Below are 14,892 nucleotides of genomic sequence, written 5' to 3'. Positions count from 1 at the left end.
CCCGTGCACTGGAGTATTCCTTAATCTGCCTAAAAGCTGAAGAACGAACTTGTCCATCTCTCTCAACGTGATGCATGAACGATTTGAAAAGTTCTTTTCTAGTAAGTTCTTCACCACCCCAACATTCCTTTCAGCTAGACCATTTGATTGGGGGGTGTACGGAGCTGAGTGAAAAAGCTTGATATTCCTCTTTGAGCAATAAGAGTTCAACTCTGAAGATGCAAATGGTTGGCCATTGTCAGTTACATAGGTTTTCGGATATCCAAAGCATGAAGAAAATTCATCTAAATGACCAATCATGGTGTCAAATTGCATATTCTTTACTCTCCATACCGATATCCAATGAGAATAAGCGTCAACCAGCAACAGGAAATTCATGTCTGAGAAATGGAAGAAATCAAGATGAACACGCTCAAAAGGCTGCGATGCAATAGGCCACGTTTCGAATGCGGTACCCGGTACGTTGGGCCTGTTATTGGATCGCAAACATGTGTCACACAAAGACGTAACCCTCTCAATATCTTCGTTCATCGTGTTCCAGAAGAACGATGAATGAGCTATTTCCTTCATTTTGCATGTTACCTGGTGGAATTTGTGCAACAGAGTTAGGACACTTTGGATACAAGATTCAGGTACGACCAGTCTTTCGCCCACGAAAATACATCCCTTCTGTATGTGGACATCATATCGCCTGTCGAATATTTTTCTGAGAGGATGACCTTTTGTTCTCCCGATGAATTGTGGCCATCTCCCTTGAACATATTCGAAGACTTTAGAAAGCTCAGGATCACGTTGTGATTCCAGCGAAATGCGCGTCAACACCGAAGATTCAATAAGATTAAGAACAACCGGCTCAGCTGTCAACTGACATGCGAAATCATCATAATAATAATGAACTGGATCATCTGCAATACAAATTCTAGACAATGCATCAGCCAACTCATCATGAGGCGTGTAAACAGTTTTGAAGTCATATTCTTCCAATACTAACTTCCATCTGTTTATTCTGCTGATGGCTAAAGCAGGCAGGTTACTTCTAGGATACAGCAGGTGAGATAAAGGTTTCGAGTCAGTGAACGCAACAAAATGTCGTCCAATGAGATACTTGTGAAAGTATTTGACTCCACGGACTAATGCAAGTGATTCCCTTTCTAATTGAGTGTAGTTCCTTTCCGCAGCGGATAAAGTACCAGCCATACACATGATAGGCTTTAGTACTCCGTTTATCTTGTGCATTACGGCTGCTCCCGTAGCGGTAGGAGATGCATCCGACATGAGGTATAAATCTTTGTAAGGATCATACACAGTACGTACTAAGTCCTTAGATAGCAGATCCTTGACATCCTGGAATTCCTTCTGATGAACATCTGTCCATGACCAGCGCACCCCATTCTTCAACAAATCATATAAACTGGCAACACAGTCAGCTAGGTTTGGCAGGTACGAAGCGTAATATGTGACCATACCGAGAAATGACTTCAATTCGCCGACATTAGTGGGTGGCTTACACTGAATTATTTTATCAATGTTTTCTTTCAGAGGACGAATTCCCTCCTGTGAAAGAGAATGTCCCAGATACTTCACATTTTGCACAAAGAACACAGACTTTTGTTCATTTATGCGGACGCCATAATCGGAGAAAAGATTCAGCACCTTTCGTGCTGTGACGAACCCTGAGAGGTGAGAACTCCCAATCAGAATGTCAATGCCTGGTGGGTAGGTATACTAAGTTAATGTGAACAATTTAGATGACATCTCAATTACAAAACACTGAAATCACACCAAATTCTCACACGTGACCCCACCCATCTCATCGGTAACGCTGGTAGCCGTGTTAAAGAATTACAACAATTAAGCTTAAACAAACTAAAGAATCTTGACCAAAATTACCCTAAAAGTTTATGTTCACCATTATTGACCTCAAGAAGTATAAAACCGCAGCAGAAATGAACTTATGCTTTATACTAAATTCCGCTGTCACATGTCCACCCTGTATATTAAAATGAACCCATCTCCGTTGACTTATTGACGCACCCGAAAGATGAACTTAATTTAAATTCTTTCCCGATAACGAATACGCTAAGGTAAAAGTAAGTAACAATTTATTGAGTTATTATTCATGCACGAGTGACCAGTAAGAAGTGAACCCCCCACCTGTAAGAGATCACTGACATTAGTATGCACATGGTTATCTTACATGAATTGAAATCTGTAAATTAATAATATTCACACTAGAGAGTTGATTTATGAGCATTTATTAACTAAAACAATTGCAGAAATAAGATCTGCTGGATTTTATTTTGAATTACGACGAACACATAACACAACATTTTGTGTAAGCAACATTTTGCACCTTACCAACATGCCAGACAATGGCGTATTAATACGTGAATATCAACTGATGTGACCGTGGTCTTTTTCCTTAAAATCGATCACACCATGCTCATTGACACCGTCAATTATTACGTGTGAAAATAATTTGAAAAATTATCATTTAGATCATTTTGACGTTGCTGACGAATACAATTTTATACCATTTCAACGTATGAAAACCAACAACGAAATTTGTCTATGTAAGTTTTAGCAGCCAAAATTATTGACAGCTAACAGACGTAAACATACGTTACAAAATCTCTCATTCGATATGAGGTAAATTTTGACAAATATCACAGAAAATAATGAATGAATTGAGCACAATAAATTAAAATTATATGCAATAATTAATATTTACACAGTCTTAGGCAGCGAGAGATTTCCTCGTCAAGATGGCTACCCTTAGCATGTGCTTCGCGCGCAAATTAACGACGTTTTAAGTTCCGTATTATGGCCATAATATACGCACACGAAAGCTAGCTTAAATCACGTATAATGCCGATGAGTTTCATGTATTCCAAGTTGGATTTGAGTTTATCCGTAAGCACTTAGATAGAAAAGGATTCCTACTTACAATGCATCCGGGTCCTTCAATTTGTGAATATTGAGCGAAAATAAAATTCACATATCCGCTCACACCTTCACTTGCGCTCACAAATTTCTCGTGAAACAGGTAATCTTATCCTTTGTGGGTCATAGGCATCCTTCAATTTGGATGGATCGCCTATAAATGGACCGATGTCCCTTGATATCTGCAGCATCAAAACAGCTCACTTCTGCGTCTACCATATTTTCTCCCCGAACTCCTGAATCGCTCTTCCGCGACCCGTTCCTCACGTTCAGATTCCAACCTGCGATTTCCGGCATCAAGTCCAATTCCCAGTGCAGAACTGCTTTCACATCCAACGTATATCCGAGAATGATTAAAACCCATGGTTTAATCTTTGTTTTTCACAAACTCGCCAAATCACATTAAAGAAAGAAGCATTTTCTTGCTGGATCCCGTTCGGAAATCAAGATCAGTTGTTACCAATGAACCGTTCAAAAGATCTGTTACTCGTATCGCGCTGCACAATGTTGCCAACAGATATAAAGATTTTGCTCTGTGAGTTCCCAAGAATATAAGCATGCGCGCAGCAACAGCCGTGGTTAATTTTCAATAATCATTATCAATAATATAGAGAAAAACATGAATACAGTTGAATATAATATGACTCGTATAACGATACCCGTTATAATTGGCGCCCAACAAGAGGCTGAACCCAATTAACACACAATTTCTTATTCCTTACAACATCCAACATGAAGGTACACTCAAAACACAAATTTACACACCATAACAAGATTAGTATTACACTACATTTACAATATTAGCAATCATCACTCAATATCAAAATATTTACATATATATCAACTTTTGATTATAGAATCTTTACAATATGTGCGAAGTTCAAATCGCACTGGTCACTCAACATTAGTGCACCTCAACTGGTGCTGATTTGCAAATTAAATCTCACGATGGCACGCAGTCCCTACAAAAAGTATGGCCCACTAGTTTAAACAGACCACCGCTGGCAAACGCTAATTTGAACCATCCAATCACAATAACCACCACATCAACTGCTTTGACATCAAAGAAACCTTCAACAAAAAAAAATATATTAACTTTGTACAAGCTTGACGATAGACTTGACATCCTACTCGATGCCCACACCTTTGTGCAAATCTAATTGCGTTTCTCACCAAGCCCCAAAATTTATTTTCAACTTACGCCCCTTACGATCAGTGAAGTGAACTCTACCTTGAACTCAGCACGATCTCTCCTATCAGATCACCTCCATTCCTAACTTGACCCAAGTCTGTGCACAAAAGCAAACCACCGACTTGAACTACCGTATGAAAATGATCTAGAGGGGAGGAACAATAGGAATTAACTTCATGTTCAAACCCGCCGCGAAATTGTACCAACTTGGCAACATTGCCCGCCGCAGGCACTATCTCACTTGGCAACAAGAATATCCTACCCTTACCCTCTAATCTTCATTTCCCTTCAAATCCCTGACCAAGGAATCTCCTTGCTCCCAGGTACTTTTCAGGTTCATCAATATTTCCTGAACCCCTGTAAAATTCCCGTCTTGCATGTACTCTACCCAATACTTCAATTTGTCCAAGGAACATTTCCATAATTTACAATTTTCTATTGATTGATTATCATATCTTTCCCCTGTAACACAATCAATCAATGCCAGTATGGAATTACCACTATTTTTGATGCAAAGATAGGGCCCAACAAAGAGTTCACAATATTTCTTTATTACCTTATCTCTCACACCGCCAGAATTTTGATTTTTAATGAAAACCAAATTTCCTACTTTAACCTTTGGATGAGTTGACTCGTTTGCATTAAGCTTTTTTAACCTTTCTTGCCTTTTATTGAAACTGGTTAGATTTGCCATGACCAATTTGCCATCCCAGGTCACATTATCACCTTCGTTCACAAGCGGAATGTCAGTCAATCTTCTTGGCATGTTTAAACGAAGTTCTGAAGGCGAATAACCCGTTTGAGGAGTAATAGATCCATTCAGTAGATATAAGGCTTCAGCAACGTGCTGTGGCCACTTCGCATGATTTGAATTACACAACACTCTCATCAGGCGATTCAATTCCGAATGGTAGCGCTCAACAAGGTTAGAGCACGGATGATATACCGGAGTATAAATGAGTTGTACCCCCCATGCTTTCATTGCTTCTTGAAAAATGTTTGACTTAAATTGGGGACCATTATCTGAAACTATTTGTTTTGGAACCCCCAAATGTACAAAGTAAATTTGCGATAATTTATTCACAACGGTTATCGCATTGCTGTTAATCACGGGGTAAGCCACCAAGTACCGCGATGCCGCATCCAAGACCGTAAAAAGAAACCTTTCTCGTTTTGGTCCTAAAGTGAATGGGCCTTGCAGATCAACAAATAACAGTTGACCAGGCTTATCCATTACATGTGATCTAGCAATAAATTTAGCCGGATGCTTGTTAGGTTTAGTACGCTGGCATAACTCGCAATCTTTAACGTAGGATTTTATGTCAGATTTCATACCTTTCCAATGAAATACTTGATAGATTTGGGATAAAGTTTTGGCAACGCCAAAGTGCCCCATATCGTCATGACAAGCCCTTAACACCTTTTCGATTAACTTTATAGGAATACAAATCCTATACCGTGAATCTACATGAAAGTCCTTTATGTACAATACATCATTATCTAAACTGTAAGTTTCATTCCATGATCTCGAACGAGAGTTTACCTCCCCTTTATTACCCTTTAAATGGTAAATGATTTGCTTCAAATCGGCATCATCATTCTGCAATGAGATTAACTCCTCTCGAGTGAAAATTTCCTTGACCGACCGTAAGACGGTTGAGACATTAATCAAATAGTGCATGTCTGGAACACCAGGAAAATTCCTGCTAAGTGTGTCGGCCAGCACGTTCTCTGAACCTTTACAGTATTGGACGACAAAGGAGTACTGCTGTATCTGAATGAACCACCTGGTTAGTCTGGCATTCCAAGAGTGAGCAGATTCCAACCATGTAAGAGCTTTGTGATCGGAAACTACAACAAATTGCCTACCCTTAAGGTATGTAGAAAATTTCCCAATGGTGTATAAAATAGCCAACACCTCAATTTCAGTAGAAGTGTATGACTTCTCGTAGGATCTCAGCAATCTGCTGACGAAGCCTAAAGGTTTCATATTCCCCTCTAAAACCTGATAACAAAAACCCCCTATTCCAATCAGAGATGCATCCGTCTGGATGTAGAACTTTTCTTCGAAATCTGGAAAATTCAGAGTGACCTCTTGGACCACCAACGACTTTAAGCGTTTAAAAGCCTCCTCAGCCTCTGCGGTCCACTGCCACTTCGTCTTCAACTTTAACAGAGCATACATGGGATGCGCTATGAGAGCATAGTTCGGTATATATTTTGCCAACCAATTGAAACATCCCAAGATCTTTTGAAGTTGTTTCAAATTCTCCGGCTTACGCAAGTTAACAATGCTTTCTACATAAGACGGATCTTTTGTAAAACCCTGTGTGGAGATGACGTGTCCCAAAAATTTGAACTCTTTTACTGCAAACCTACACTTCTCCAGCTTTAACGTGAAACCTGCACGCCCTAACCTTTCCAAAACCAATTTCACATGCTTTAGATGTGATTCAAAATCCTTAGACTTTATGATGATGTCATCCACGTACACCACCACAAAGTCCAAGAAGGAACCCAACACTCTATTCATAACATCTACAAACACCGCAGTGCCGTTCACAGAACCAAATACCACCCTTTTGAACTGATACAGTATACCCTCAAAAGCAAACGCTGTGAACTTGCGACTATCAACATGCAAAGGCACCTGCCAATATGCATTCCCCAAGTCAAGCGAAGTAAAGAACTTACAGCCTAGAAATGACGTCAAGAGCTCATTAACTTTCATAGGTGCAAGTTGCATAGGTCTCACGTGCTGATTTACTCTCTTCAAATCGACACATAGACGAATCCCTCCATGAGGTTTTGGGACTACTAACAAAGGCGATCTATGTTCTGAATCAGACAGTTCGATTATTCCCCATGCTAGCATTTGATTCAATTGTTCCCTCACTCTATCCCTGTATGCGTAAGGAATGGGATAATTCTTCGCGACGATTGGTGCATCAGTATCTAGTTCCATACGATGTACATATTCTTTGCACAAACCCGGAGTGTCAGAAAAGATTTGTTCAAAAACGCTTAACATTTCTTCGAATCTTAACTTTGAATCACCTTCCAAACTTAGCGATTCTTCAATTTTAAGTTCGAAATTTGAATGCTCAACTGCGGCATGATCAAGTTCCGAAGAAACGTTAGTTATCGCCATATCCGATTCAATGGTGTCCACATCTTTGAGAGGAGTAAATTTTAAAAAGGTTCTACCGTTAGGAGTACTATAGAAAAATGCATCCTCATCAAAATTAAGTTCCCCTTGAATCCCGTAAATTACATCTAAGCCCAACAAAACTGGTACATTTAAATTCTTAACCACAACAAATCGTACATAGTAATCATAACCCCCCAAATTGATCATTAACTTAACAATCCCTTCAACAGATTTTGATTTTGTACCCGAATAATCTATTAATTTAATGTTGGAAGCCGATTCCAACCTTGGCCTAGAAATGAAGGATGAAATTGATTTCCACGCGTTGAATTCAAGCAGACTCACCTCGGCGCCACTATCACAGAGGGCATCATAAGGTTTGCCTAATATAGCTATCTTAATCAAAGCTGAAGCATGTCGCTGAGGACCAGCATTAATTGGTATTTCTAAGTTCATTGAATCGTCGATATCACTCCCTTCGCCAACATCATTAATATGTACAAAACAAATAGCAGGATGTTTTATCTTGCCCTCACCCCCTGCCCAACGGTAAGAGCTCCTCTCCGGTTTTCCGAACTTGGATATTCTCTGGATGGCTCGTCCATCGCATGGATCTCAGCTTCAACTATGATTTGAGAACCAGGTTCAGAAGCCCCTTGTCCTATCCTTCTTAAAATTCCCCTTTTCCTAAGAAAATTCAAAACCAGAGACATTCCTACTCCATTCCAATGTATTCGATCAACTTTTCCCCGCGAAGGATTTCCCAAAAATTCTTCATAAACGTCATATCGAATTTCACCCGAGCTATCAAAAAACAGAGAAGAGATATCGTGTACTTTGACATATCTTGCATCATGAAACGAGACTATGAAATCATTAATTCCTTTCCATTTGTGCCAGACATTGGAATTTTTGTTACGCATTATACGTGCTAAGGGAGGTAGGGTCAACCAATTGATCTCCTTAGTCCTTCCTTTCAACAAATCCAGCGTCTCCGACATGTTGCGCTTTATAGTTTCTTCCGTCTGAAAGTTAAGTATATCGTTCGTACCTATCATAATTATTACAGAGTCAGCCAACTTTGAGCACGACTTTAACCTGCCGTTCAATTGCTCGGTAGTTTGTCCGCTGACTGTTAATCCAATCCTACGATTTCCTTGTTCATCGAAATTGATCTGACAATTACCAAACTTTTGAGCTACTCTGAGTAACATACTGTCGCCGATTAATTGTTTCCCTTCTAACAACGGTTTAATAGCACTCGTCTGTTGATGTGCTTCCATACTACCCTGAGGTGACGCAGATGCAACTCTATTGACTGGAGGTTTATTCAAGCCCGAACCCACATCACCTCCTACGATGTGAGTTGGTTTCCGTTTCCCAACAAGGAATCATCGGCCGAAACCCTATTGTACTGAAAACGTCGTCTTGATTTGGGACTGAAATTGGTGTTCTTTCTAACGCCAGTGGGTGAAGTCTTTAAAGTCTGTGCCCCTGGTTTACCCTCCACCTCATCACCCTGAGACGTGGCGATCGTGATTTTGTTTACCCCAGCTTTAAAACTCTTACCCTTTTGAAGCGGAGCTAGATCTCGCTTCACGGGTAAATCCCTTAATGACTCAAAATTTTCTATAGTATGCATGGCATCAGCAAATGACGAGATGTCCTGCATTACGAAGTGCTCTCTTAATTTATAGGGCAATAGTGAACCTAACTGAGCAACAATATGAGCCTCTTCCGCCTTAGGTTGTATTGAACGTAGCAACTTGAAGTTCTTAGAAAAATACTGTAATACACTTTCTTCAGATGTTTTCTGGTAAGGAGAGTTCAAGATTTTGGCAAGACAAGTACTACGCCATCTAGAACTTTCGTAATGGCTTATGAATTCCAATTTAAATACATCATAAGAAATCAACTGAGCCTTTCTCTCTGCAAACCAGAGCTTCGCACTTTCAGTCAATAGTTTAGGAACATATTTAATGTAATGCGCTTGATCAATTCCATATAACTCCAAAAGTTCCTCTACCTTTTCCAGGAATTCGGTTGGAGTTACATTCGTGATCAAGCCATTAAATTTTGGGAATTTTACTAAATCCTGGGGCTTTATGCTATATACTTTCACAGGAGCAACCCCATGAACAGCATTAAAATCAGATTGTTCCTTCTTCCCTTCAATCTCTCCCTTAGGATCGTCAACTTTTTCCCCGTCCCCACACATTTTAGATTTTCTGTGCCTGGTTTTTAGATAACCCTTCTTTCTTATCGCTGAATTAACTCTCCAAGATTTCTCTGCATCAGTCGATGACTCTGCACTAGAAACACAATAGCCTACAAATGGTTTTCGCATTAAACCTGACTTGACATTCCCTGCGTCCGAATTGTCCGTGGAAGTGGCCTTATCCAAGCGACCCACCCCAGTGATTTCAGTTACCGAGGGATCGACACTTTTACCCTTAACCGGTTTTTCTTCACTATTCTGCATTTCAAATACCTTATGAGGACTCCCCTGCTCCCAGCTGGCCATAACCTTGCTAAACCTATCCATGGAATTCTCGAGAGACTTTAGCGTTACCATAACTTCTGGCGGCAGAGTATTCATAACCGAAGTTTGAGACCCTAGGTGCTGAGAAGAAACATGCACAACCGGTTGGGAGGATGATAGAGACTCCCTCTTTACCACTACCACTTCACTATCACTGATCGCTTTTCCTAATCGATAATTTTTAGGAGCTCGATCGGAGACCTGACTTCTACCTGCAATCTTAACCAACACCTTTTCTACAATTTGCCCTTCCAAAGATCTAATGTGACTTTCATTATCAGTTTTAATTTGTACCAACGATTTCTGCACACCCTGTACTTCCGAATCTATCCTACGTGCCAATTCATCATACTTCCTTTCTAACCCTTCAGCTCTATCCATGCATTCTAGTCTGTATTGAGATACTGTCAAAGTGAGATCATGAAGACCCTCACCTGTTTTGACCACATCCTGTTGCAAGTCTAAGATACATTTGCTGGTATCACTGAGGTCTGACTGAAGTTTCCCCACCAACCTACTAGTGTGAGCGGTAAGTTCAGACTTCAGCAATTTGTTACTGTCATCCAATTCTGACTTCAGCAATTGGTTACTGTTATTTAATTCTGACTTCAGCAATTGGTAACTGTCATTTAATTCTGACTTCAGCAATTGGTTACTGTCATTTAATTCTGACTTCAGCAATTGGTTACTGTCATTTAATTCTGACTTCAGCAATTGGTTACTGTCATTTAATTCTGACTTCAGCAACTCAATACTTGCTTTTGACGCTTGGAACCGTTGATCATTCCTTTCATCACTCTGCTTGATGAACGCGAGCAACGATTCCAACGTCACAGGTTCGTTTTCAGTTCCCATTTTTTTTTTTTTTTTTTTGCCAAAAATTTAAAATAAAAATTTGCTTAATGCCTATAAAACTTTTAACACTGACGTCTCGTAATCTTAATGTGGCGAACCCTGAGAGGTGAGAACTCCCAATCAGAATGTCAATGCCTGGTGGGTAGGTATACTAAGTTAATGTGAACAATTTAGATGACATCTCAATTACAAAACACTGAAATCACACCAAATTCTCACACGTGACCCCACCCATCTCATCGGTAACGCTGGTAGCCGTGTTAAAGAATTACAACAATTAAGCTTAAACAAACTAAAGAATCTTGACCAAAATTACCCTAAAAGTTTATGTTCACCATTATTGACCTCAAGAAGTATAAAACCGCAGCAGAAATGAACTTATGCTTTATACTAAATTCCGCTGTCACATGTCCACCCTGTATATTAAAATGAACCCATCTCCGTTGACTTATTGACGCACCCGAAAGATGAACTTAATTTAAATTCTTTCCCGATAACGAATACGCTAAGGTAAAAGTAAGTAACAATTTATTGAGTTATTATTCATGCACGAGTGACCAGTAAGAAGTGAACCCCCCACCTGTAAGAGATCACTGACATTAGTATGCACATGGTTATCTTACATGAATTGAAATCTGTAAATTAATAATATTCACACTAGAGAGTTGATTTATGAGCATTTATTAACTAAAACAATTGCAGAAATAAGATCTGCTGGATTTTATTTTGAATTACGACGAACACATAACACAACATTTTGTGTAAGCAACATTTTGCACCTTACCAACATGCCAGACAATGGCGTATTAATACGTGAATATCAACTGATGTGACCGTGGTCTTTTTCCTTAAAATCGATCACACCATGCTCATTGACACCGTCAATTATTACGTGTGAAAATAATTTGAAAAATTATCATTTAGATCATTTTGACGTTGCTGACGAATACAATTTTATACCATTTCAACGTATGAAAACCAACAACGAAATTTGTCTATGTAAGTTTTAGCAGCCAAAATTATTGACAGCTAACAGACGTAAACATACGTTACAAAATCTCTCATTCGATATGAGGTAAATTTTGACAAATATCACAGAAAATAATGAATGAATTGAGCACAATAAATTAAAATTATATGCAATAATTAATATTTACACAGTCTTAGGCAGCGAGAGATTTCCTCGTCAAGATGGCTACCCTTAGCATGTGCTTCGCGCGCAAATTAACGACGTTTTAAGTTCCGTATTATGGCCATAATATACGCACACGAAAGCTAGCTTAAATCACGTATAATGCCGATGAGTTTCATGTATTCCAAGTTGGATTTGAGTTTATCCGTAAGCACTTAGATAGAAAAGGATTCCTACTTACAATGCATCCGGGTCCTTCAATTTGTGAATATTGAGCGAAAATAAAATTCACATATCCGCTCACACCTTCACTTGCGCTCACAAATTTCTCGTGAAACAGGTAATCTTATCCTTTGTGGGTCATAGGCATCCTTCAATTTGGATGGATCGCCTATAAATGGACCGATGTCCCTTGATATCTGCAGCATCAAAACAGCTCACTTCTGCGTCTACCATATTTTCTCCCCGAACTCCTGAATCGCTCTTCCGCGACCCGTTCCTCACGTTCAGATTCCAACCTGCGATTTCCGGCATCAAGTCCAATTCCCAGTGCAGAACTGCTTTCACATCCAACGTATATCCGAGAATGATTAAAACCCATGGTTTAATCTTTGTTTTTCACAAACTCGCCAAATCACATTAAAGAAAGAAGCATTTTCTTGCTGGATCCCGTTCGGAAATCAAGATCAGTTGTTACCAATGAACCGTTCAAAAGATCTGTTACTCGTATCGCGCTGCACAATGTTGCCAACAGATATAAAGATTTTGCTCTGTGAGTTCCCAAGAATATAAGCATGCGCGCAGCAACAGCCGTGGTTAATTTTCAATAATCATTATCAATAATATAGAGAAAAACATGAATACAGTTGAATATAATATGACTCGTATAACGATACCCGTTATAGTGCGTTCTCATTGCACTCCTCAAGAGTAACTCCTCCTACTAAAATGTCGTCTTGGAAAATGGAAACCTTGTCTACACCCATCAATATCTGCTCCATCGTGGCTTGGAAAATGGCACTGGCAGAGTTTACTCCGAAGGGAAGCTTCGACTGTCTGAATAACCCGAATTCCGTGTTGAAGACAAGGACCTTCTGAGCCTGTACAGATAGGCGTAACTGAAGGTAAGCTCTTCGAAGGTCGAATGAAACGAACCAACTGCAACCAACCATCTTGTTGAAAAGGTCCTCTATTTTAGGTAACGGATGTCCCATCTTCCTAAGTTGCGGATTTACAGTGTTCTTGTAGGACACACATAGCCTTAATTCACCGTTTTTCTTACGAACAACAACAAGAGGAGAAGCCCACGATGATGATTTGATCGGTTCAATGACTCCGTCACTAACCAACTTCTGTAATTCATCCTTGACTGGTTCCTTAAGCGAGTACGGGACGTCGTAATATCTCTTGATCACTGGTGTAGCATCGTCTTTCAATGGCAAGTCTATCTCGAAGCGCTTGATCGACTTGGACATGTCACCATCAAAAGGTATAGGAAAATCTTTCCTTAGATTCGCAACCAGTTCCTTTATTGCTGATGGTTCAACAGTAGTTGCAACCATCTGAGGAACATGTGAAACAAAAATGTTTCGCCATTCAGGCATGAAAATATCAATCCAAGATAAACCCATAATCGAACGATTCAATTTTGTCTTTACAACAATCATATCTAAGTTATGTTTCATTCCTTGAAATACAACTTCAACGTTAACTTTTCCTAAAACACCAAGACTATTACCATTTGCTGCTTTCAAGATGATAGGAAAATTGTGTATAGTGCAACTTCGCAATGAAGACTCAAATTGCCTACTGTCAATTAAAGTATAAACAGAACCTGTATCCACTAGGAATGGAATCTTAGAATTGTTGACTTGTAAGTCGATAAACAACGATCCCTGTGTATGCCAAACAGATTCACTTTCTTTAGTAACGAAAGTAGTGAAAATTTCTGGACACTGAGCGTTACATTGGATACAGCGGCGCTGTAATCAACAAATTCGCTCTTAGATTTTTCTTCTTGAATATCTGCAAATTTGTGATCTATGGGAATGCAGGGCACATTAAAATTTGAATAATCAATGGATGATTCTTGGATTTTATGTTTGAAATCGCTGTGATTGTTAGGTACAACCGTAGGTTTTGAATAAGCTGGAACATTAATAGATCTTTCATTGATATGTGTGTTAAGCACAATGTTTGTGCTAGAAATCAATTTGTTTTTGCTAGAATTGTTATATTCTCCCTTCTTGCAGGCTGTTAAGAAATGATTTTTCTTTTTACAATATCTGCAAGTAGCTCCGAAAGCTGGACATTTTCCATTAGGATGAAAAGAATTACAATTATCACACGGTTTACCAGAATCATTGTTTGATTTGTTACCAATGTTCCTTGTATCAGTTTTACTTTGTCTGATGTTCATTCGAAGATTGCCCTTGTACCTGTTTTGGATTTGCGAAGTGAATTCAGTAGGAGTTTCAGAATGTTCCACAGCAATCTTTGAGTGACTTTGGTTAACAATTCCCTCATTTAATTCTAGCTCGTTGAGATACATGGCCGTATCTATTGCCTTTTTCAAGGTCAAATCAGGATCTGATAAAAGTCTATTTCTAACACGCACACTTCTCATACCAAGAGTAAATACGTCGCGACACATTGAATCAATGAGATCACCAAAATCACATTTTGAGGCTTGCTCTTTGATTTGCACAATGAAATCAGGAATGCTTTGATTATCTTTCTGTTTAATAAGAAAAAACTTATGCCTTTCAAGTACGAGATTCTTCTTGGGCTCATAATGGCGGATTAATGTTTGTTGAATTTGAGCAAGACTGAGCTCTGATATTGATTTAGGTTGTATGAGATTGTATAAATCAGCATACGTTCTGTGTGCTATTGCCTAATCTGTGCTATTGCTGCTAATAGAACATGCTTAGCCTTATCATCGGGAATGTCTGAAGCTTTGCAGAAATGCTCGAATCTATCGAAATATTGTTTAATACCTTCCTGCTCCCTGCAGAATTCAGAAAATTGTGACAACTTTTGCATTGTGTACAGAGATTCTTACCTCCAACAGAAAG

This window comes from Lepisma saccharinum, chromosome 13 (genome assembly GCF_977018435.1).
Source record: "Lepisma saccharinum chromosome 13, izLepSacc3.1, whole genome shotgun sequence".
Taxonomy (NCBI): Eukaryota; Metazoa; Arthropoda; class Insecta; order Zygentoma; family Lepismatidae; genus Lepisma; species Lepisma saccharinum.
This window is presented reverse-complemented; position numbering follows the sequence as displayed.